Source organism: Sminthopsis crassicaudata, chromosome 3, assembly GCF_048593235.1.
Source record: "Sminthopsis crassicaudata isolate SCR6 chromosome 3, ASM4859323v1, whole genome shotgun sequence".
NCBI classification, from domain to species: Eukaryota; Metazoa; Chordata; class Mammalia; order Dasyuromorphia; family Dasyuridae; genus Sminthopsis; species Sminthopsis crassicaudata.
The window spans coordinates 320,662,224-320,688,034 of record NC_133619.1 but is presented as its reverse complement, the minus strand read 5'-3'; the positions used below and the strand labels follow the sequence as shown (position 1 = coordinate 320,688,034).

The following is a 25,811-nucleotide window of genomic DNA, read 5'->3' as shown; positions in this document are numbered from 1 at the left end:
GGAGACTCAGGTGCTAGTCCTAGCTCTGCCACTAAACATCTGGTGACTCTGGGAACGTCACATTTCTTTAAGCCTTGATTTTCCCATGCTTACAATGAAGGAAGTGGGACAAAAATGATCTATGAAATTCTATAAGAAAGACTGGTTTTGTCTCCTTTCCTTTTAAAATAATTTTAAGCTTTCTGCACTCAGATTTTAGTGAATCTGGTAACAAAAAAAAAAAAATTGAAATATTTCCTACATATGTATTTATCTTTCACATCTGTATTGTAGATTACAAAGAAATATATTTAAATTTTTTTTCCAACTACATAACAATTACTCAAAAAGCCCTAGAAACAGTCAATCTAGGTGGGGTTATTTTTTGTTTGTTTGGTTGGTGGGTTGGCTGGTTGGTTGTTTTTTAGAAGAGGAGGAGTAAAAAATTTTAAGTAATAGATGTGTAGAATAATTTGCATTTAAAGAATTAAAAAAGTGAGAGAAAATAGATAAAAGTGAGAAGGTAGGATTAAATTACATGAAGCCTTTCTATAGATACAGGAAGAAGGAAGGAAAAATTGTGTCAGATGGTATGACAGCTTTAAGAATACTGTACCAGATAAATGAAAATCCAAATTTAAAGCTTCAGATAAGTTGGGCAGTGATTTATTTGCATTATAAAAGGATATTTTACTTTCCAAAAGGCTTCACTTGAGGCTTTCATTAAATCACCTACTTCCCACCTAAGTTCCTATTGATAAAACTTTGATGTACTAAAATCCTTCTCTGATTCAGTATCTCATAGATACTCTTTCTTCCTAGGACCTGGTAAAACCTGAGTTCCCAGAAAGTAAAGAATTTCTTTCTTTTTTCTCTCTATATCTCCAGCATACATATAGGAGGCACTTTAGAAATGTTTGTGAGTTTAATTAAATTAACTTAATAAAACAATTAGTAATGTGCTTAGTAAAACTTGTGTCTCCATCAGTGGTGTAGGCCCATCCATAGTGGCAAAATCATGGCTCTTGCAATTGAGAGATTAGTAGTAAACTTTTTAGGAAGATATATTGCATAAAGCAAGATGCATCTGTTTTGTTACATGCCTTTAGATGTAATAATCTGGTCACCTTAGTTACTTATAACTTGAAACAAAAATTTATTCTCAATGCAGATACATTTAGCCTAAGTAGGCGAGGAATAGGGCAGCTTCATTTTTGAAAGGGGGGGGGGGTTCATGCTTCTTTCGAAACATTCATTTATGACTACTTCATGCTAGTTGTTCTTTTCATATATGTTGTTTTAAGGCATCATAGATATTATTTCTTAAGCTCTGCTTACTTTGCTCTGCATCAGTTAATGTAAATCTTCCAGTGGTTCTCTGTGTTTATCATATTTCATGCTTCTTAAACTTCCATTTCTAAAGATCTCTGGAGTTGTTCCTCTAAATCTTTTCATATTTCACAAATAACAGTGCAACTCTTAAGATTTTGTGTGTCTTATTTCTTTTTTACTGACATGATTGACATATTTTTCCTTGATAATATAGTACAACTATGACTAATATCAGTCAATTATTTAGTATTTTAAAATTTACAAAGCACTTATGTTATCGCATGTATGTCTCACAACAGACCCCTATAATATTACTATACCTTTTTTATAGAAGATAAAACAGATTCAGAAAAACTGTGACTTACCTACAGTGACCCAACTAATAAATACCACTTTGTTACATACATCATCCTGATTCCTCTTCACTTTTCTTCTAACATTTTTTTCTTTTCTTGTTAGCTGCTGTGAAATGAAAAATCATCTCAAGACAAATAATTCTTAATTCCAATTTCTAAAAAAAAAATGGGGAAGATACTTGTTTTCTTAATCACATATTATGTTGTTGCTGTTGTTTGTCTTTCATTCTTGAAGAGAACTTGACATCAAAGAGGTGATGTCATGACATAGAAGTGAATTGGACTTGAGAAAGGGAGGGTTGTAAAAGGGAGGGCCTGCGGAGGCAGCTGGGTCCAGTGACAAGATATTGATCAAGATAACTGGAGATGGTCCTGAATGCAATGGGATACCTTGGCCTTTTTTAGCTGGGTCTTCCACAGATCTCACTTTGACTGAGGCCACACCTATTCAGTGATTAAAGCAATTAGGCAAAGAATGACCTCTTTTACCTAATCTAAAAAAAAATCCATATAAATAAATGAATGAATGAATGAATCTAGAAGGAGAAGATCCTTAGGGTCTATTACATTCAATCTGAATCCATCAGGACTAAATGGGCTTGGCCTAGAACCTATTGATGGCCAATGAGAATCAGACTGGTTTTGATGTAAGGCTTGGTCTTTAAGAGAAAAAAAAAAATATAGCAGTAAATCCCAAGATATATTGGGACAGTTCAGAGTTGCAAGAAAGAAAAATTAATGATTTTAAGAGAATCTTTAGATAAGGGTTTGATACCCTATGGGGTAGAGGTAAGAAAAGAAAGGAAGGAAGGAAAGGAGGGAGGGGGGGAAGGAAGAGAAGAGAAGGGAAGAGAAGAGAAGAAGTGAGGGATGTAGGAAGGAGTCTTCCAACTAACCAATTCTAGTTTGTGGGCCAGTTTTACTCACAGAGGTTGTTGATTGGCCTTCATTCTGGAAGAGAACCATGACATTAGGGAGGTGATGCCAAGATATACAAGTGAATTGGATTGGAGGGAAGGAGGGCTGTGCAAGGTAACCAGCCTCATTCTCCCTTTCAGAGCCTTTTGGGTCCAGTGGGATAGTCACCTCAAGATAGATTACTGTTAATTCCAATCTCTAAGAAATGGGGAAGATTCTTGTTTTCTTTTAGGTAGACTGTAATTTTTAAATTGTCTCTCCTGGATCTATTTTTCAAATCAGTTGTTTTTCCAATGAAATATTTCACTTTTTTTTTAAAATTTTGCTTTATTGTATCTTAATTTCTCATAATTAACTTCCATTTTCTCAATTCTAATTTTTAAAGAATTATTTTTCTCAGTGAGTTTTTATACCATCTTTTCTGATTGGCCAGTTTTGCTTTTTAAGTCATTTTCATTAGCTTTTTGCATTTCCTTTTGCACTAAAGTCTTTTCCTAATTTTTCCTCTATCTCTCTTACTTGATTTTCAAAATCCCTTTTGGCTCTTCTATGGCCTGAACCCAATTCTTCTTATTATTTTTTTGGAAGCTTTAGATGTAGGAGCTTTCACTTTATTATCTTCTGAGTGTGTGTTTTGATCTGCCTTGTCGCCATAACTTTCAGTGGTCAGAAACTATTTCTGTTGTCTTTTAATTTTTCCAGCCTATTATTTGGTACTCAACTTTTCACTCTTTGTTAAAGTAGAGTTGTTTCCAGGGGGGAGAGTGCGCTGTCCCAAATTTCAGGGGCTTTGTGCAGCTGTTTTCATAGGTCATTTTAGGAACTTAAGCACTCTTTTTCTGCCTACGAACTATTAGGAGTGTATAGCCTCACCCACTATAGCTGTAAGATCTAGTGTGCTAAATCAACAGTTCTGCTTTACTGAAGCATGGACTTGGAGTTGGGACTAGGGTTGCACTTGGTACAACCTGCACTGGGATTGCACAATGAACTCCCACCTTGATGCCACAGATCCTCTCCACTTATCTTCCAAGTCCTCCCTGATGTTTCCCAGCCCAGCTCCAGAAGTCTTCAGAACTACTACCCCAGGGCCAGGGCCTGAGCTGGGATTCTATGCTAGGCTCTCACCAAGGTCTGATTTCAAAGACCTTTTCTGCTTACCTTCCAAGCCTTCTTTGGTGAGTCTGAGGTAAGAGGTCTGGAAGCCAACAGAATTGCTGCTGATCCAGAGGTCTGGCTGAAGTTGAATCCAGGAACAGGGCTAGATCTGGGTCTTGGTCTGAGGCTACACTGGCATGGCTTACATTGGGATTGCATATTGGACTCTCACCCTGGTATCACAGACCTTTGCTGCTGATTTTCTAAGTTGCCTTCAGCTGGAAAATGTTCTATTCTCTCTTTTTTAGTGCTCTGACACTCTAAAATTTGTTTAGAGTCATTATTAAAAGTAACTTAGAATGGTTTGGATGAAGATTGGGCAAGTGTCTGCCTTTTCTTCACCATCTTGCCTCTGCCTCCAGGTTCTTGCTTTCTTAACCACATGTTATATGTGGTTAATCATATTATTCTTAATCATATTATTGTCATCATTTGTGGGTAGAGAAACTAGGAATTCCTTCCACACTTATTTTGCTTATGATATAGATTGCTTTTTCCTGGGGTATACTCATGGATTCATTAGGATAGAAGGAGTTGTAGTATAGAAGGAAAATCTTGTATGATTAGAAAAATAATTTTATAATGACTACTTTTAAGCACAAGATTTTATAATTTCCCCATTAAATTTCATTTTATTAAATAAATATTGTGCCTGATCTGCCCTATCAGCTTTCCTTCTACCATCTTTGCATATAACTTTCCCAAATCTTAACTCCTTTCTTTGTGTCAGTGGTCTCTTTTGGTGCTTGTCTTCTAGCTCCATATGTCTTCTGCACTTTTCTTCTGAACCAGAATCTTCTTTAAGTCTCTCCTGGACTTAATGAAATAAATGCCACCCAACAGCTCCATTCTGTGCCTTTTCTTGCTTTCAGATTCACATAAAAGTCTCACTGACACTTCATGCAGGAGCCACTGGGAACTGCTTGATTTTTATAGTTTTAATACCTCCTCGTTGTCATTTTTTTTTGTGAGTAGACCCATGAAAGAACAACTTTGTTATATAGGTGTGATGTTCTTTTTCTCTAAATTACAATCGTTCTCTGGGAGCAGATCTCTTGGGAGGGGATTCTGGAGGCAGCCTTAGTTTCAGTTCAGTTCAATAATCCCAAAATGCAGCCAGGAGTTAAAGTCCAGATCCTTTATTGTGTCCTTCAAAATCCTGAATCTTTTCCTGGGGCCCGGTTAGCTTTAGTAGAGGCCTATCTCTCTTCTTGGCTCCTGAGAGTTCTTGTCTGAATGTCTCCAGCCAGCACAAACGTGGAAGATGGAATGAATCTTGACTCTGAATCTCCAAGAGTGTGGGATTGTGGGTTTCTGCCTTGTGAATCTCCTGGAAGTCAATCCTAACTGTGAATCTCCTGGAAGTCCAAGAGCAAGTTTTTCCTTTAGACTTGTGAATCTCCTGGACTTGCGAATCTTCCCACTGAATCCTGGCTCTCCTTCTCCTCCCAGTGGGCTTGTCCTTTTATATGTTCTCTAAAGGTGTGAAGTCTAATGTGTGAACCAATGAGTGAACTCCTTTAAAGGTAAGAACTCCTTTAAAGGTGTGAACTAAGTACATAAGTACCTTGTAAGAATCCTAACACATAGGGATAAGCCTTTGGAAAATAGCTCAACCTCAAAGAAATGATGCTAATAGTTGGAATCTTTGAGGATAAGAGTAATGTAGGATAGTGATTAGGAACTGGCCTCTGATAGAAGCAGCTCTGGATTCCAAAAATGCCTCTGAAATATTCTGTCCCTGTGATCCTAAGGGGAGTCACTTAACCTAGACAACAGACAACAAATTAACCCAAAATTAATTCAGAAAACTCTTTAAGACTATAACAGTCATAACATGTTCCAGTCTGTACTGCAGTGGGAATTTCCTCATTGGGAAGTCTTTATATAAATGAAAATACAAGTTTAATTTTAAAAAAAAATTCAGGGAGAGGGGCTTTCACTTCTCATCTCATACCACATAGGGGATTGCCCCTATCACTAAGGCAATTAGGTAATGTTCTTTGTGCTCTTCCTCCTACATTTCTATTCCCTTCCCCCCTTTCTCTTTTCTTCTCCAATTTATTTTTCCCTTTTGGCCTCCTTTCCTTCTCTGTTTTGCTTTCAACATTTCACTGATCTACAGTATCAGTTCTAAGATTTATTCATGGAAGATTTCTTTTTTATTTTCTTTTATTTTTCCTCTTTGTCTTGTTGAAATTATCATTGTTTCAAAGCATTCCTCCCCTTTGTTTCTATTCCAATTATACTACTACTCCAACTCAGGCTCTCCTTTCATCTTACCTGAAAACTTACTGGCTTTCTATCCTACAATCTTCAAACTTCATAATGCTCCCAAAGTCCCACTCTGACCATATTATTCTCAGATTCTAAAACCTTCAGTGAGTCCCCATTACCTACAGAATAAAGGCTAAATATTGTTAATATAGGAGCTACTTTTTAAATGCTTGTTGATTGATTGATGAGCATGGCATTGAATTTCTTTCACAGTCTGAACTCAGTCTATATTTCTAGATACATTTCCCATGAATTCTCTTCATGCTTCCTTTACTCTAGTTAAATTGAAGTTTTCATTATTCTCAAAGCATGCTCCAACTTTTCCTGATTCTGAATCTTTGTTAATGTGGATTTCTCTCTACCTAAAATACCATCCTTCTCATCTTTGTTGGTTGAAATTGTATGAATGCTTCAAAGCTCAGGTCATGTTCCATTTGCTTCACAAAACCTTTTCTGATCTCCCCTCCTACCCCCAGCTACCTTCTGCAGCTACCACCAGTTACAAGTAATTTTTTTCTCTTTTCTACCACATAATTTATTTCTATAGATTTTACAGCACTTGGATTTATTGATAGATTATTAAAAACAGGAAAGAATCTTAGAAAGGCTAGCCCAATTACTTCTTACAAATGTCTTCATCATCTGAGGTCCAGAGGGATGAAGTGAGAAGCCCCAAATTACAGAAAGAATTAATGGCAGAGCTGAGGCTTGTACAGTAATCATCTGATTCTAAGACCAGTGCTTCTTTCCACCATGACACCTATCTTATTTTCCTAGTATAGAGTAAGTTTTTATAAGGATTGGGGCAGGGTCATTTCCCACAGTGCCATATACATAAGTTTATCAGTAAATTTTTGTCAATTCAATGAATATGTGAATGCTTATTTTCTATAGATTCATAGGCCTTGAAAAATAATTTGAAGTATTTCTGATAGAAGTGATATACATCAAGCACAAAGAATTTTTTCCTTTGGATGCAGAATCCCAGCTAGGCATCAGAAGTTTACACTGTGCTCTATTCTAAAAAAAATAAACAAACAAAAAACAAAGAACTAATTCCTTTTCTTTTACCAGGTTGGAGGTAAAATAGAATTTTTGAATAATAGCCAAATTAGAATTAAGTGTGGTTATTAAATATTTACACATTATGCTAAAACATAGAGACCTCATTTGTCATTTAACATCACATGGCAATAGTTATTCATTGGCTTAGAACTCCTTCAAGTTGTGTCCATTTCTGCTTTTCACAAACAGGTCTTGAACTATATCCTTTGTAATCACATAGAAGAGAAAGAATAATATCAAACTTGTCTAAAGATTTTAAATGCTTTCTTCTTAAAATTTATGACAAATTGGGTAAAGTGAAACATAATTTTCCTTTTGCAATACTGATTGCAATACTGTGTATGTATATGTGTGTGCATGTATGCATGTGTCTGTCTATATGTATCTCTGTGTATATGTATCTCTGCATACACATCCTCTCAAATGTTGGATGGAATCTGAGTTTCCCAGTTGGAAGAGAGAGCTTTGATACAAATTCACAAAAGCACAGAGAGAGAGCTGAGGACTTATTTGTTAGTGAAACTGTCAAATTATTGACACCTTAATAATTTCAAAAAATCACTAGTCACAAATCCTTACTGGGGATCCAGATTGAAATCTTGGAATAACTGGTGCAAATACGCTTCCCTAAAATCTAGCCAGTTAACCAAAAATCAGTCCCAGGAGGAATAAGAGCGAATGTATTATTCCCAGCATTAGAATTGTTTCTATAAATGATTTCTTTTCTTTTTCCTTTCTGTCTCTGTTTCTCCCTTTCGACTTTTTTTCTTCCCCATCCTTCCCTCTCCTTTTTTTTAGTGCTCTGAATTCATTATATGGCATAGTGTAAATCAATAGTAAACGCTAACCGCCCACTCTGTACTCAGTTATGCAACATCACATACCCAGTACACAGAGACAAAAAGGGAAAAAGCACACACAGCCTTTACATTCAAAAACTCTTGCATAATTTTACTTTTCTACAGCCAAAAGAAAAAAAAAAAAAAGGAAATAACAGATGGGAAAACTTACAGGTTTTTTTTTTTTTTTTTCCCTTTTCTCAGACTTTTGAGAAGGGAGTCAATTAACATCCATGGCCATTTGTAGTTGCCCTAGGCTGCAGCTTAACATCCCATAATTATCAATGTCTTAATTTGTTTCAGAATAGGACTTTGTGATCTCCCTGATGTGATGCATTTTTCAGGTAACATAAAACTAAAATTATTCTAAGGTATTTATGGCTAACTTGTTTTTTATTTGTTTTATGAAAAATTAATAATATTTAAACTATGAAATGAATTTTAAAATTTAGTGAGGGGGACTGTTTTCTTTTTTCTTTACTAGAAATATATCCTGATGGAATATTTGTGTGAAAAGCCAGTTATATAAATGTTGTATTCTTCTTGCTTTTACTTTGGGGGCCATGTAACAATTTAATGTTCTTTTTCATGTCATTTAAACGAAGAACTCTTAATGAAAGAGCAAAAGTCTCACAATATAGCACAGATATATTTTATTCAATATTTCAATTGACTTTACCTCTAAATAATGGTTCTATTTAAGATTCTGTAGCTTCTGCAATACTCAATGAGAATTTTGTGTGCTATATTCACACATTTACATTCTACACGTTGTGCCCCTCTTTAAACTTCTTATGGACAATAAAAATTCTCTCCTTCCCTTCTTTGCATCTTCTGATGTTACCCATCCTCACCTTACCCTCACCCCTATCCTGACTCACACCTCCCATTTCTTACTGTTCTAACTCCCTTTACAATTCAAATGGAAACAATGAAATTTGTATGCTGTTCTGGACTCATGTTTATCTGCTTTTCTTTCCTGTTATAATATTTCATTTCAGTTAACTGACTGAAGTCCACAGGGACCTAGAAATTTAACTGATAAGGGAGTTCTTTTTTTTTAAAAAAGTTTCTGCCTGTCAATTGGATAGAAAACTGTAGAAACTATGTTACATCTGCTGAAAGAAATAAAGATCCTAATTGAGTAGAATTTTCTAATGGGTTAGAAAAAGAAAAGAAAGACACTGTGACAAAGAGAATGGCTGAACCGGATCACTCAAATTTCAAGAAATATTAAGGTATCTCATTTTTTTGTATCTGGAGTCCATTTCATCCTCTGATGTCAACCTTTTCTTCTTCACTTTATTTTGTTACATTTTATTTTATTTGTGAATCCAGGTTTCCCTTCACCCAGTCTGAAAGTGTACTATCACTCATGAGCCTTATCCAAATAAAGATATGCATGGAAATTTTGATATGCTTTCCCCCCTCACCTGGGCCAGTTTTCCCCTCCTTTGGCAGACTCTTGGCCTCTGCTTCCAGAGGTTTATAATACTAGTATCTGATTAATGCAGACAAAAAATTTGTTTTAGCCTATGGGATCTCAGAGCTCCTGAACTCAAGAAATCCTCCAGATTGGGCCTCTCCAGAAGCAGAATCTATAGGCATACATCATACCACCCAGGTCTCTTTCGTGTTAAAATCTAGGAAGTTAGTTATGTGTATAAGTTCACTGTGAAGGTTTTAGGTTAACCTTTTATTTCTTTATATTTCAGTCTGAAAGTAGAAATATGATCACATTGATACAATCATTCTTTTTATCATGCTTTAAGATTCTTGTCAATGTTGTTTATTTTAAATGGATTTCCCCTCCCTGCAGAGAATCCACTTAATGTGCTACAGACCATTTTCTAGATCCTGTTAAATTCCATGGGTACCAACCAAGCACTCAAGTTTGTGATTTCTTGCCCTTCATTTTTATGTTTTATTTTGGTTATTTTGTTTTTTACTTTATGCACATTTCAGGCAATTTTACATTCTTTTTTTTTATTTTTCTATGGAATCTGAAGTTAAAAGAAATCAGTTTTATATTAGGATCTCATTTCGTACTGAGAGTAAATATGGTTTTATTTTCAACTATATGATTCTGGGGTGAATCCAGAGGAGTTTGGTCCTATATTTAGCCAAGCTATCTTCTAGAAAGTGATGAAGGACTTTGGCGCCATTGATTTTATACAGTGAAGATGTCAAAAGAATATATCCTTAACATATTTAGAACTAATTAATCAAATAAAAGCTTCAGATAGCACCCAATGAATGCATTATCTTCTAGCTATTATTGTCATCTTGTTGTTAGTTTGGGTGGTAATAATGCTATTTTAGTTTCTTGGTAATAGTATTTAAGCATTAGATAAATTTGTTTTTGAAAAAAAATATTGAAATTTGGTCAGAGTAATCCAATGCCAACTTGGACAGTATGCCCTCAAATATATATTTTTATGAATGTCCCCTATCTGTTATTATGGTAAAGTTTTCCAGAACACAAAACAGGGAACAGAGGAGGAAGAGAGAGTCAGAGGATAGTTTGTAATAAGCAGCTTAGGGCAAACTTACATAAGATTATATATATATATATATATATATATATATATATATATATATATATATATATATATATATATATATATATATATATATATATATATATATATATATATATGTGTGTGTGTGTATATATATATATATATACACACAATATTGTTCTCATATTATGCACATATGTGTAAAATATTCAGTTAAAGCATATTAATGTTCTACAAGCAAGTATACACACATTTATACAATACACATAGTTGGTGTTCATTTCACTTATCCTTAGATGCCCTAGAGGCTTGTATTTTCCTTTAGTCATTTAACCCCAAGAGTCCTGCAGTCAAATTACCCACTATATGTGTGTATTACAAAGAAGATTTAAGAATATCTAGTGGACAATAGGCAATGTTTCCCTTCCTCTCTCTTTTTTTCCCTTCCTTCTTGCTTTCCCTTTCCTTTCCCCTTTTTTTCTCTCTCTTTCCTCTTTTCTCTTTCTCCTTCCTTGACCCTCTTTTTCCTCTTTCTTTCTTCCTTCTTCCCTCCCTCATGTTTGTCCATATCTCTTATTTCATTAATATAGAGAACTCCTACTGTAAAAGCTTCTTCTGTGAATGCAGATCAATGACTGTTCTACAATTTATAGTCTTAACAACTTGCAGGGGTGGGGTTAGGGGGCAAGTAACATTTAGAGATAATTTGTTCAGTTTAACAGCCACTGTTCTTCAGAGCATAGGGCTTAAATTCATGTCTCCCTGTCCCAGGCCTTCTGAGGCTAACTCTTGTCTACTATACATGCCATGCTAGCTCTTGGCATTTCTTTTAGCTTTCAGAAATATTGGAAACAGCTGTTTAGAAAATAAATTTTAAAAAATAATTTAACCATTTTTTCTGTTCTTCTATAACATCTTTCTTTTTCGTTGGTTAGTACTCTTGCACATTCCAAACCCTGTTTATGAGTTCACTTGCCTTTTTAACTTCCATTTGTGGCCAACCCATAACTTTGAGCTTTTATTTTCTGTTGTAAAAGCAGCTCTGGGAACATCAGGCAGTTTCCAGTTTAGCTTTTGTGATGACAAAAGATAACTAGCTGCAATAGAAATAGTTAGAGAGCCACAGATTAGCATTGCCAGGGCAAGAAAGATATTAGGGACAGTTTTAATAATTTTTTCTTTTCCCTTGAGGCCTCCATAACGCTTAACAATTTAGTTATTTGGGCACTGCTGGAAGCCAGGAGATACTTCAAATGCTACTGTCAGTATCAAAGTTACTGATTTACCTTTTAAAGGAGACTGTTTAAGATACACTTCCTTAGTGGCAGTAAGAGACCTTCTGTGTGTATCTTTAATACAGAAGAGGGAAGAGTAACAACCTCCAGAGCACAGAGAGACTGTGCTGAGGCAGGATGATATAGAAGGTAGATCTTTGTACAGCCCAGTAATTTCCCAGAGCAGTTCCATAGAGTAGACACATTGTCTCATCTTATTCCTGGCAGTTGATGCTACTGTGTCTCCCTGTTTATACTGTGCCAAAGGTAACACAGTTAAGAAAATTATTTCCCATTTTCCCTTTTAGCCATCCTTTAGCAGTCAATGCTGTGAAGATCTGGTTTAAAAAAAAACAAAACAATTCCCATTTAAAACACAAAACTAAGAAGCTGCTTTAGTGATCCACATCCAGTTTCATATGGAAAATTAAGTTTTATAAGACTCCTGGTATAAAAAATATATATATATATATGTATATATATATATATATATATATATATATATATATATATATATATATATATATATATATATATATATATATATATATATACATATATATATATATTCCCATTATTTCTTCTCAAACTCCTTTTTATTATACTATTCCATATTTTATGATATCCTTTGTTCTTGGGTCTCCTGGAGAAGTATAGTTCAGTACTTTATTAGCTGATCCCTACTTCTTATTAATAGGTAGCATTTATATAGGTTTACAAAGAGCTTTACTTGTACTATCTCATTTGATCCTCAGAACAATCTTGTGAAGCAGTTGCTATTATCATTCTTGTGTTATAGATGAAGAAAAAGTGGCAGAGGTTAAATGACTTGATCATAGAACTAATAAATATTGGGAACAGGATTTGAGTTCAGGTCTTCCTGAGTCCAGATCAAGTGCTCTATCTGCTATGCCACTTAACTACTGTTAACCATACTGGAAAATGCAATTTTCATAGCATTTTTATATAATTTAATTAGTAGATATCGTTTTTATATTGCCAGTTTGGGATATCCCATGAAGATCTACCTACGATTTCTTGTTAAAGCAACAAGAAAGAAAACTTGTATATGATGGACCTATGCTTGTTAGGCAAGAAGAATTTTTATTTAAATTATAATATTTAGGGATTTTGTTTCTTCACAGAAAGAGCTTTTTAAGTGTTAAGTTTGGAATTGTTTTGTTGCTCTGTGACTGTATAAAAGGTCTTGGTTTTCAAAAGTTTCAGTTCATTTGTTCTGCCTCTTTTACTTTTACTTGGAATATAACACTCTACATTCATTTATTCTCATGGAAGCATGTAATGCCAGTAACTCACAACTTATGAAACCAGGGGTAAATAATCCATAGCTTATTCTGCCGCTATTGCTATAATATTTATATCGAGAGCACAAGTAACAAACAATGAACAACAAAAAGAAAACCCAGTTTGTTTTTATTTATACAATGTTTAATCAAAAGTATAGTAAAGTTCAAATGGAGCTGCAAATCCTGGTGGTTCACAATGGCTTGATTTATTTTTTTAAATAGACCATGGATAATTAACCATAAAATAAAACTTTCTCAACTCAAGTTACAGGGAATTGCATAGAGGGATAGCAAGGCATTCACAACTGGTTACAACTGGTTACAGTTTTTAAAGTTAAACATAGAGGCAGTTAAAGGAGCCAGCTCATTTCTGAATCCCCAGCTGTGTTTTTACTTCCAAACGGAAGCAACCTTTGCTTGCTATAGCATGACTGAAGCCAGTGTCCCAAATTGAGAAATAAAAGTATTACTTTCATTCTTGCCATTTTAACCTCCATTTGTTAAAGTTAATGCTTGCATAACATTTATCAAGGTATTTTTCATTTCAGGGTGCTTCAACAACATTAACTGATTATTCTTCACAACATCATTCTGTGGTAAGTAATTTTTATTATGCCCATCTAAGAGATGAAAGTATTAAGTCTAACTGAAATCAAAAGCATTTTTCTGAGTGTTGGTAAAAATTAGGCTGTGAGCCTGTATTAAGATCATCAGTTAAAGAACTGAATTTGAATATGTCTGAATTTTTTTCACTTTCCTATCTGTTAATTAATGTATACTGCAATATGTAAGGTAGAGGGGAATTGTGCTTTAATTTTGGAGTATTATCTCAATTTCATAAGAGCCACATTCTAAGATATCTATCCAGATTGCAAGTTTTTTTTAGTTTTTGTGTACATGAGTATAAAATATATACATATACTTTTCCCCAGGACCATAGGAGCTTTGGCCTTGGCCAATAATAATTATCCCTTTCACATCAGGACATTCCCCATTGTGTTTTCAATATGTCTTGAAGGTCAAAATAGGAAATTAAATGGGAATTTGCCCCGGGGGGGGAAGAGGGGAAGTTTTACAGAAGCTATAAAGGACATGTAAAGGCCAGTAGATGATACAGAAAAAACTTTAAAACTCAGAAATGCATAAAATATTTTTATAATATTGTGTTAAATCATCATATTTTATATTTTAATATCATAAATATACCCAAATTTTACAACACATTGTAAACACCCCATAGCAGAAAAAGAAAACAAAAACAAAAACAAAAAACAAATTTCTCTGCTATGAAGGAAAGGTGAAAAAATGTTATGGGGTTTTTCCAGATCACATGGGGGCTACCTATCCCTACCTCAGCTCTGTGGAAGAGATAATTGTAAATAAAAGAGGTCCAAAATAGATTTTTCTGTGCATTTGAACGTTATCTGATCACTGTGTTGTTCATTTGAGATATAGAGCTTATATTTGGATAAAAGATCTTAAAATCCATTGCTTTGTCCTTTCCCCCCATCTAAGGACCTATGATTTCATTAGTATAGAAAGTTCTCTACAATGAGATGAGCAACTAATTTGCAGTTTTTGAAAAGAGAATTGCCTGGGGGCACTGTGAGATTGAATGACCTGCCTTGGGTCAAAGAGTCAGTACTATAATCACCAAGAAGTCCAAGAACTGTAATAACCAGGAAGTGTATGTACAAGATCAGGACTGAGGTGTTTTAGTAGAGAACCATCACATCTAACCTGGTCCTGAAATAGCAGAATGTGTGAGAGGTCAGTCAGCACTGAGTAACACTGGTAACTCTCAGTTGTATGGGGGGCCAAGCTTGCCCAATATCTGACAGTGTTAATGTCTGACTTCAACTAATATTATGTAGTCCTGAAAATCATTTTCATCCAAGACTCACTGATGATCTCCAAGGTCCTTTTAGTTTCAAAACTTGGAAAATTATACTCTTGACTTCACTTTATATGAACCTGCCTAAAATGAGAAAAAAATAACTTCTTGGAATTATAAAGATGGATTTATAAGAGGAACTTTGTTACATCTATTGCCCATAATCCCTATTTGTCATTATATTGCTGTTTCTAAATCTGTTGCACATCTATCTCTGTCTCTGTGTTCATCTATCCACTGAAGTCAGCAAACTTTTAGAACTGTAACTTCCCAGCCCCATACCCTTCCCCTACCACTTCATGCTTTAACTTGTTTTGTTGCTCAGAAAAAGACTTCTATCAGTGTATCAGGAACTCAAGGAACAAAGATTATGTAGTAGCTTTAATTTGTCACTCTCTTTGCATTTAAAAATTAGATCATCATGAAAAGACCCATTTCACACTCCCTCTAGCTTGCAAAATGATCAACACCCTACTTCCCATATTTCTCCTCAGTCACAGAAAGTCTTTTATATTTTTGTAAAAAAATTTTTACCAAAATGTCTTATTTCTCTGGATATTAGTGCTATAAGGACACAAACTATTTTTTTGTCTATAGCTGCTTTAATATATTGAATCCTAAATTGTAGGTATTGTACTATGAAACTCCCATAGGGATTTCAAAGACTAAATGGAGAAACTAACAATTTAATTTTGTTTAATTATTTAATTTATTAAATTTTAGTTTAATTATTAAGAAATTCAAGTGTGATACAAAGTAAATCAGAGTATTTCTCTACTGAATATATGTCTTCTTTACTATCTAAGAGGTGAATTATTTGGGCAAACTTCAATATTTCATGAAGTTCTTAGTCACCATTAGAAGACAAACATACATATTTTGTTGGTTGGAGAATCACTTCACAAATGTCTTTGTCCCTCACAGAGAAAAAAAGCTTTCCTCCCTGATATTCACTTTTCAAACCTAAAACTTTCAAGTAAATTTGCATGGTAATTTGTAAAGTTGACCACTAACATCATCATTAATTATATCACATCAATGGCAATGTATTGCAATCCGGTTTCAATTTATATACTAAATTTAAATATACTGATACATACTTTTTTCCCCATGGGCAATTACACTCTGGTTATAGCTAATACAAGAAGATAAATATGACAAATCACTTATATTTATTTTTTAAAATGTGTTCGTTATACAAAGTGCTTTAAATATTATAAGTTTTACTTAGACTTTTAGAGATAGATACAGTCATTAGCACAACTTGAGGCAGCCAGTTAGAGATAATAAAAAGGTGCTGGGACTTAAAGTCAGGAAGATCTAAAATCAAATCCCGCCTCTAGAATTTATTGGCTGTATGACCCTAGGTAAGTGACTTATCCTCGGTCTAAACTTCAGTTTCCTCATCAATAAAATGGAAATAATAATAGTGCCTATTTCAAGAGCTATTACAAGCATCAAATGAGATAATATGTATAAAGCACTTTTCAATCCTTAAAGTTGTAGAAATATTGAATATTATTATTAAAGAGAAGCAATGTTTTTGATTTAGTAGAAACTTTAGTAGTACTATATTAATCGATTGTTTTAGAGTGGTTGAATATGATGGGATGATAAGCACTTAGACATATTAGAAATATTGATTTTCACAACAACACTGTATAGTTGTGGAAACTGAGGCAGATTGAGATTGCCCAGGATAATAGAGGTAGTGAGCTGGATTTGAACTCAGGTCTCCTTGACTCCAGGTCCCAGACAGCTCTCTAACTACTGCACCACTTAAGATGACCTCCGACTTTGATTCAAAGATAGAACAGGAGACAAAACATAAAATACAAGAGAGATATAAGCATAATGAGATTTCAAAGCAGGGAAAAATTACTTCTAGTTTATTTTTCTGTATTTTAGTCCCTACTTCAAAAAACACTTGGGTATTTGTTCACTTAAGTTAGGTCCTAACTAGCCAGCATTGGAGCAGAAATTAGTACCTGGGAATTTCTGTAGGCCTTTTGGTAGAAACTCCTACCAAATCTTGGGTATTCCCAGTATAGTAGGAAAGATATCTCTCTTCACTTCCCACCTCACCCTTTCTTTCTCCCACCCTTTAGGCTTGGCATGGCTTAAAGGTACCACCTAGTACTTCTTTTTTTCTTAATGAAAACTCATGACATTTATGTCTACATTGCATTTATCTGCACTTCCTGTATTTTTCACAATTGAGGTTTGAACTATCACTTGTGGAAATGGTCAACATTGAATATGTTTTTGAGTATGGTTCTAGTATCAGAAGATTCTGAAAGAAATAATAATGATTTTTTTTTTCCTTTTTCATCACATACCACAAATTGCTACCTCAGCTTACCCAAATCTTGCTTATATAGGAAGTTAAAGTGGGGAGCAGAGTGCCAAAAAAAGCTAGAAATCCAATACTGTAGCAAAAGTAGATATAATGACAAGCCTACCTTTCTTTTCCCTACTCCTTGACTTAAATGGACCAGTGTCCATTTAGCTGTCACCTTTAAGCTTATATCCCTTCCATGTCCCGGTATAATTCTGGCCTCTAGGCAAGAAAAATAGCATGAGTCATAGTTCTATAGCTCCAGTTAGTTTTTTTGTTTGTTTGTTTGTTTGTTTTGGCCATGGCTTTGTATTTTGTTTCAAGCAATTAATCTTTCTCTATTCCCCCCTCCTTCAACACATTTTATAGTTCAGTTTCAGAAAATTAATCTGTCTTATTTTCCTGTCCCTAAATTTCATTCTTGATCTCTGTCTAGTACCCTAGTCTTTAATAATGAAGGTCTTAATCAGTTCTTTCTGCACAGAAGCACTGTTCTAATACCTGAATACTTTTTGCCAAACCTGTCTGAACACTGAGCTCTTGCCTACCTGGGCCTTTATCTTTTTTTGCCACAAGATTAGCTGATATTTTTTTCTACTGTATCTTAGGGCCATACTCCAGGTACCCACCACCATATATCTCCTGATGCCTACTAGCTTGCCTCCTGAATATTCCCATATTTCCCTCCTCTTAATGTTTCTTCAATATCCTCCTTCCTGTTCAGACTTCCTCCTACAATATGCCTTATTTAGATCTTCCCTAATTTTTTACACCTTCCCAGTATATCTCTCTAATCTCTCCTCTTCTAGCCTTTTCTGTTTGATCTATAGACTGAAAGTTATTAGAGAGAAAAGGAGTCAATAAAAAGGAGTTGAAAGTAAGAATCTTAGAAAAAGAGTAGTCCCTAAGGCTCCTTTATTTGCTCATGCCTTCCCTTAATGTCCTCTCTATTCTGAGAACACTGTAGATAGAACAGTGCCTTTTAAGCTACAGGAAGTTAACTAAGTCTGTTTTCCTACTTTTATAATAATGTAGATCATCCTTATTTATAAAGAACTTTGAGATCCTCAGATGACTAACATTGAATGCAATTCATATTCTTCACAAAGAAATAGCAGATAACATACTAGTTAATTGCCTTTAAGTTCCAGGTCTTTGACTATTCAGAATCAGTGGGATGTATAACAGGTATACCTTGTATTCAATCAGAAAATCAGTATGTGAGTAACCAGATATCATACTGTATCAGTGTAAACTGAATTTATGTATTACAAAGGTTTTTTTAATCTAAGGAGTGCATTTTCTATTGTCCTCTAAAGTGAGTAGCTGGAATATTGATGTGCCCAAACCTTAGGGGGGAAAAAAAAACAACTTTTCTCCTTCACTAAATCTCTAAAAAATATGATAGTTTACAGACACACACAAAATATTTTCAACTAAAGCTGGTAGAGCAAAGCACGTGAAAAAAAAAAGTAATAACATAAGCAATAAAATATCCCAAACAGAAAGCATCTTAGTTTGCCAGACTAGATGGTATAAACAACCTGAACCTTTTTCTTTTTGTTCTTCATATTTTTAATCTTCCGAACATTCTTGTTTCTCCTCATCCATCCTTGACCTAGCATGACTATAATCAAACTGTCAGCAGAAGGCCAGTATTTTTATTGGAGAAAGGAGCATGTGTGCAAAGAAGAAGGGCTGGTGAAAAAGAAATAGGGATGAAAAATTTTGTCATCCTTGTGAGACTCTAATGCTTGAACCCATCTATCTATCTATCTATCTATGTGTTTGTGTGTGTGTGTAATTGATATTTAAGAACAGTTAACATTTTTCATTATCTTAAATCCATGATTTTAGTACTATATCAAGTGAAATGAAAACAACAATAACAAAATATTTTCCCTTTTTATTCCCTGCCTTTAATTTATTGATTTGGATCAAATATTAACTCTTCCATTTTTTTACATGGCTATTCTATAAATCAGTATAATGTGGCTATACTTCCCCAAATTTGTAGTTTTTACAAATAGTCCCTCAGCTAATAAGCATTAATTAAGTGCTTGCTATGTGTCTGGTATATCATGCTATATAACACAAGTAGGAAAAAAAAGATAGTCCCTGCCCTCAAGGAACTTACATTCTAATGGGGAAAAACACATACAAGGAAACTGAATGGCAATGTTAAACTTTAAAAATGTATTCTTATTTGTCTTCAGCAAGTTAACTGGTTAATCATGTCACTGTTTACTTTTTAATTGTACATATTGCAAATAAAATGCAAGAGACAAGAAAGCCTGTGGTCATAAAACTATTTGGAAGTGTTAATTACAATGCCAAGACTATATTTTTCTCCAACTTTTCCTGTCCTGTAAAGTTTGATTATACCAGAGTCTACACGCTAGAAAGTACATTTTAGTTTCCCAGAAGGGGAGGAATTGAAAAAAAGGACAAATCCAGTGAAGTGATCTCAAGTAAGCTAGCATGAATCCCAATGTCAGTTAATGATACTGCCCTATTCCTTTATTCCAAGAAGGGGTTAGATTCTAGAACAGGGAAGAATTGGTCAATCCTTGGGAGATTGAAACAAGTCCTCATATGGTTCATCTTTGTCTTGAAATATTGGATCTAGTTCAGGTCCACTCTGCAGAGAACCCTAAAATCAGATTTTAAAATATTGTCCTTTTAATGGCTGAGGTTCCTTATAAGTCAGTACTATCCCACATCCTTCTCCTTTTGTCAAGTCTCCTTATTCCTTCCAGAAATGTAGGTGGGACTGAGTTGAAAATGTGTATTTCCTTTTCTTTTTCTCTTTTTTAACTGGCTTGCAATCACTCAAGGCTGGAAAAACCATATGCAATCAGTCTTTTACAGGAAAAGATCTCACCAGTCATTAGGAAGGAACTCAGGAACTCCAGTTGTCAAAGGGTGCTGATCTTGCCTTTGTCTTTTTTCATAGTGCAGCCTTTGGCGCCTGTCACTAGCAGTCAAATAAGGACAATTTTACCATTCTCTCTTGCTGCTCTTTTTTTTTTTTTCTGTGCCGGTACATGTATTTGTTATTCTTTATAACCCCCTTTGAAGTTGGAAATCCAAGGGGAATCTAAAACCAACCAGATGTTTCTGCTGTTGGAGAGAGAAGACAGCAAGGATTAAGTTTAACTAAAAGTTGGTCCGAGAAAAAAAAATAATTAGAGCTAGAAATCATCTTCAGATGCCTTTAATTATTAGATATTTTTCTTTTATTTATCTGCCAGTCATAGGTGATCCTATTTATCAATTTGCCCCAGAAAAAATGTACAAATTATCTCAAGCAAATAATATTGGCAGTTTTTTCTGGCATATTTTTAAATGGAGTTTTAGTTCTATTACACTATTATATATTTCCCTCCCACACTTTTAGAGTATAAGTCTTTTGGGGTTTTTTTGTTTCTCCATTGCAGGAGTTCCAAGTGCGCTTAAGACAGATAATGGACCAGCTTATACATCTTCTGCTTTTAGGTCCTTTTGCACTGAATTTGGCATTATCCATTCCCCTGGCATCCCCTATAATTCTATGGGACAAGCCATTGTTGAACGGGCTAATCGTACTCTCAAAATGCTCCTGTCTAAGCAAGAAAAAGGAGTATTGGGGTTTAGAAAGTTCCCCACTGGACTCACTCAGGCCTGCTTAGATGCGGTGATATATACATACAATTATTTACAATTTTCACATTCTATGGATCTTACCCCAGCAATGTGCTTCTGGCACATGCAGAAAGCATGATTAACTAACAGACAGGCACTCTACTATCACTGATCTTCTTCATCAGGCTCAAGAGGCTTTAAACAGCAGAGCCGCTCCTCTTTTTATAATGCATGTTAGATCTCATACTGATGGCACTGGCCCCATATTTGAGGACAATAAGGTAGCTGATTGCCCTTCTTTATAATTTGTGTAATCTACAATATGATTCTCCTGCCCATAAGGCACATGCTTCATTCCATTTATCTGCCCGCTCCTTGTGGAGGCTATATGGCATCTCTAAAGCAGATGCTGCTGCTATTGTTCGTCATTGCACTACTTGGGCTCCTTTTCATCCTGCTACAAAAAATACTGCATAATCACCTAATGCCCTATGGCAAATGGATGAAAAAAGTCAGGGCGCTCCTTGTCCCGAACTTAAATAGAGTCAATGAGGTCACAGACACAGGCCAATCAACTATGAAGTCTACATCCCGAACTTGACTGAGACTTCAGAGATCTAGGTTCCCGCCATGGGTGGAGATCCCACCCACAAAGTCCCTAAGTACTCAACTCTTAAGCACATCTGGGGATAAAGGCCATTGGTCCACTTACATCTCAATTGCTCTGGTCTGACCTTTCTTGGATCCTTACAAGGGAGTTGTTGGATTATCACACTGTGTCACATTGAGCTTCAAGGCTGATCATGTAGTGGAATCAATGTAGTGGGAAGTTAAGGAGGAAAAAGAGGAGATATGGCTTAATTGCTCTAAACTTGCAGTTCAGAAATTTTATCACTCTTCACTAGTGGTACCTAAGGCAAAACTCAGAAAATATAGGGATTGAATATTATGATGACCTGCAAGGTAGGAAAAAAAAAAAAGTATTGTTGGCTATCAAAGATTCTGAGACTGCTGGAAATATTGGTTTAAAGAATTCAAATTATGAAAACACATAATGAGAAAGAAGTACTTATGGGGAATAGCCTTCTGTGATCATTTAGAATGATTCTCAGGAGACCTTTAAAAGTATATGTCTAGGCTGAATGAAGGAAAAGCTTTCTGTCCATAGTGTCTGATTCAGAAGAACAGAAAGAGTAAAGACTCTGGCTTTTGGGCAACTTTTCTTTCCAGTTAAAGTTGCATTGAATGGATTTGTTTTTCTCCTTTGTCTTATAATCTCAAGCTATTTTCCCCATCACTAATAAACCTGAGTCTACCATTTTTTTCATATAGAAAACTAAGTGGTGAGGAATCTGTGACAATTTATTTGGCTGCCCTTTGCTCAATGGGTTAAATTTTGGGGAGATTGCCTTTCACCTCACAGGAATTGGATACATGCCATTTGAAGTTTCTGTTACTCTGCCCAGTCTTATTTTTAAATAGAAAATCTGAGTCCTCAATAATTATATTAAACTTCCTAAGCAGCACATGTCAATTGCATATACCATTTTAAGTACTTTTCAGACCTTTGGAAAAGAAAGGAAAGAGAGAGACAGTGAGAGACAGAGAGAAATCACTCAGCAGCTAATTCACTTATTTTAAGCAGCTTTCGCCATTCTGAAATATAAAAAATTCAGGTCCTGGAACATTGGGTGATTTGAATGTTCTATAAGTAATTGAGAGAAGATTTAAAAACAAAACAAAACAACAAAAAAAAAAAAACAAAAACAAACAAACAAAAAAAACAATGACATGTTCTACATTCAGGGACCTGAGTTTCCAATTTAATCCTGAGAAAAACAGGTTGAAATAAGGGAGTTTTGGACCCAGTATCTCTTCTTCCTTTTCATTTGTTTGTTTTTTTGTCAAAGCAGATGGTATGCAAAGCATTTATATTAGTCTTGTTGCTGACAGAGCTTAACTTAATAATCCTGGACTTGGAACTGGGTGTTTCAATAAAGGAAACACTGTTTGAGAGATTTTCCATTCAAAACAGCATCAAAAGTTTTTAATTAACAGCATCACAAATTAATGTCCTGAATGTAGGCCTTGGTTCCTACATACTCTATTACAGAAGGAAAGACCATAAGAGAGATTCGTTGTGCATATTTGTATTTTATAATGCATTCTTTATTTGTTGAATCAGAGTCCCAGTTGTACATTGCATTACAGAAATACAAGAGTGAAACCTGGGGAGGGTGGTGGTTCATTCTAGCAGTTTCATTTTGTTCAGTGTTTTTTGTCCTTCGTTCTTTGTGATTGTAATTGCAATTACTCTTAGAAATGAGTAACGACTTGACAATCCCTGAAATTTTTTAAATCATGGGACTTGATACAGTATCAGGCTTAATCACTGACAAAGAACACAAAGCTTTGGGCTCTGCCAGTCATTCCCTTTGGCTTTTACCCAAACCGTTCCTCTATCTTCCCTTATACATTGAACAATGATTTGTTTGGTGACCACTCCTTACAAGGTGATATGATGTCCAAAATATTGTACCTATGTTTCAGATCTTCACATCAGGAATAAAGGGGAAGAGAGAGAACGGAGCCAGAAGGTACAGATAAATTTGAGAAGGGAATAAGTAGAGGAGAAAGGGCAAAAGAAAAGAGCAAAAAGAGGACAAATTTATATTAATTTGGAAAATGGTCTCTAAGAGACTGCTGTAGTACCTTGCTCTTTAGTGCTTATATGAATTATAGAGAATAAGGTATAGATAGCATGGTTGTCAACTTTGAGAGAGGTACCCTGGAGTTGGAATTTGAAACGGCATTGACACATTAGGACTTTGGACTAGATTAGATAATATTAAAGCAAACAGTGTTAAATGCATGTATTATCTTACCCTTGAATTGTGAACTTCACAATTCAAGATGGAGGAAGAATAGAAATCCAGGTATCAATTTATCTGAAGAAGATCTAGGGATTTTAGTGAAATGAAAATTCAATAGGAATTAATAATGTGATATTACATCAAAGAAAAATAATTCCATCTTTGATTCTGCTGAGAAAATCGAGGTCTAAGAATAGGAAAGGAATAGCATTGCTATATTCTGCCCTATTCATTCCACAGATGAATTATTGTGTTTTGTTCTGGAAAGTCATTGGGAAGTTTAGAAAGTATCCAGAGAAAGGGAACTAGAATGGTAAAGAGACAAGAGATCATACCATAGGAAGATACATTAAAGGAACTGTGAATGTGTAGCTTGAAGAATAAATAACATTGCCAGGACATGATAACTGAAAGCAAATCCTAAAAGGTCTATTAAGCAATCAATACTTGTTCTAATTGGTCCCATAGGTAGTGACAGTGACAGAAAGTGACAAAGTAGCAAATTTACATGGGGGAGAGGGGATTTCTTAAATTATAGCTCTCCATAAGTGAAATTGTTTGCTTTGATAGGTAGTGTATTCCCTTTCATTTAATGTCTTCAATCAAAGACATATGGTTGAGTGATATTGTAAAGATGAGTCTTTTTTAATGGTGAGCAAGTGAATCCAAGAGAAGAAGGTAGGCAATAGTGTGAAATGTTCCAGAGAAGTCAAGAAGGATGAGAGCTGAGAAGTTCATCAGATTTGGATATTAAGAGATCATTGGTAGTTTTGGAGAGAGCATATCATATTGAATAATGATGTCAGAAAGAAGACAACTGAGGACTGAGAAATGAAAGAAGAGGAAATGGAGACTATAGTTCATAATGAGGCAGATTTTTCTTAGGAATTTAGCTAAAAAAGGGGAGGAAAGATAATGGGATGAAACACTGAGGATATGGTAGAGTCTAGTGAGAGGTTTTTAAGAATGAGAGAAACATGGGTGAATCAAGAGGACTGTTACTAACTTCAATAAAATTTTAAAATATTTATACAAGTTTAAATTCTTGACCTCCACCCATCCAGACCCCCAACCAAATAATCCAGTGAGGTCTCTCATATTCCTTCTTGAAACCAAAATAAACTCTCCTCAATATAGGGTGACTTGGATAGGCTTAGTTATAGCAAGAATTATTGGTAAATGCAATGTTTGTGGAACCTCAGAGTTTTGATAACTTTCTATAAAGATAATTTGTTTATTTTGAAAATCTTGTAACTTGGCCCAGTTCTGCATCCTTTCTCCTTTGTCTCACTGCCTTAATCTGTCCTTAAATATGGGTATGTATGAGCACATGCACATATGCTTAATTACATACACACACACATTCACACAAGTACACTTACATACACTTTTGAATAACCAGTTGTAGACATAAATTTATAATTTCAGCAGAAGAGATAAACAACAGACCTGTAGATGATGCAAACGGATACATATTACCAGATTTTGTTTAACTGTCAAGCTTAAGTGAAAGCTCTTTCCATTCTCAATTTCCTGGGAAGGGGTGGGACTTCCTTTCTCAATTCTGGAGACTTTTTGTGGAGATAAAACCAGTCTGGGAGAAAAACTGAAGAAATAATTTGAAACCTTAGACCATCATACGTCTGTGGATTTGGGAGATAAATCATACTCTATACATTCTTTTCCACTCAGATTAAAATGAGCAGCAGTCAAAGAAAAGAAGGAAAATATTCAGGATCTGGCATGAGGGAAGAAATAACCTTGCCTGTTTTGTCTCAATGACTGTGATATCCTTAGAAATGGACTTTAATTATATAAGTAATTCAAGCCTTTTTTAAAAAACCATCTCCTAGAATCCCTCATTTCTCCACTGCTCATTGCCTTGTCCTTCAAATTTAATGAGCTTCTTTCCTCAACCCCAATTTTTTTTTTCCACACAGGGCAATAATCCTTGTTAGTTTTGTTGTTGTATCTCAGGAATAGTTCTGGCCACCTATGAAACTCCATGCGTGAAAGTTTTGATTTTAATAATAGTGAATCATAATGATAGCTAAT

The 25,811-nt window shown here is 34.9% G+C and overlaps 1 protein-coding gene across 45 annotated transcripts in view; it reads left to right on the top strand.

The window, feature by feature from the left end:
* ZBTB20 (zinc finger and BTB domain containing 20) overlaps nucleotides 1-25,811 on the top strand; it is a 1,031,727-nt gene that overhangs the window by 571,365 nt on the left and 434,551 nt on the right. For 39 of the 45 annotated variants that reach the window (XR_012488076.1, XM_074301247.1, XM_074301259.1 and 36 more), the window contains one exon: nucleotides 13,576-13,623. The gene's annotated coding sequence lies outside the window, so the exon portion shown is untranslated. Of the gene's footprint in view, nucleotides 1-8,227; nucleotides 8,269-13,474; nucleotides 13,491-13,575; nucleotides 13,624-25,811 lie in introns of those variants that run through there. The other 6 variants (XM_074301282.1, XM_074301260.1, XM_074301276.1 and 3 more) reach the window with 3 other exon arrangements.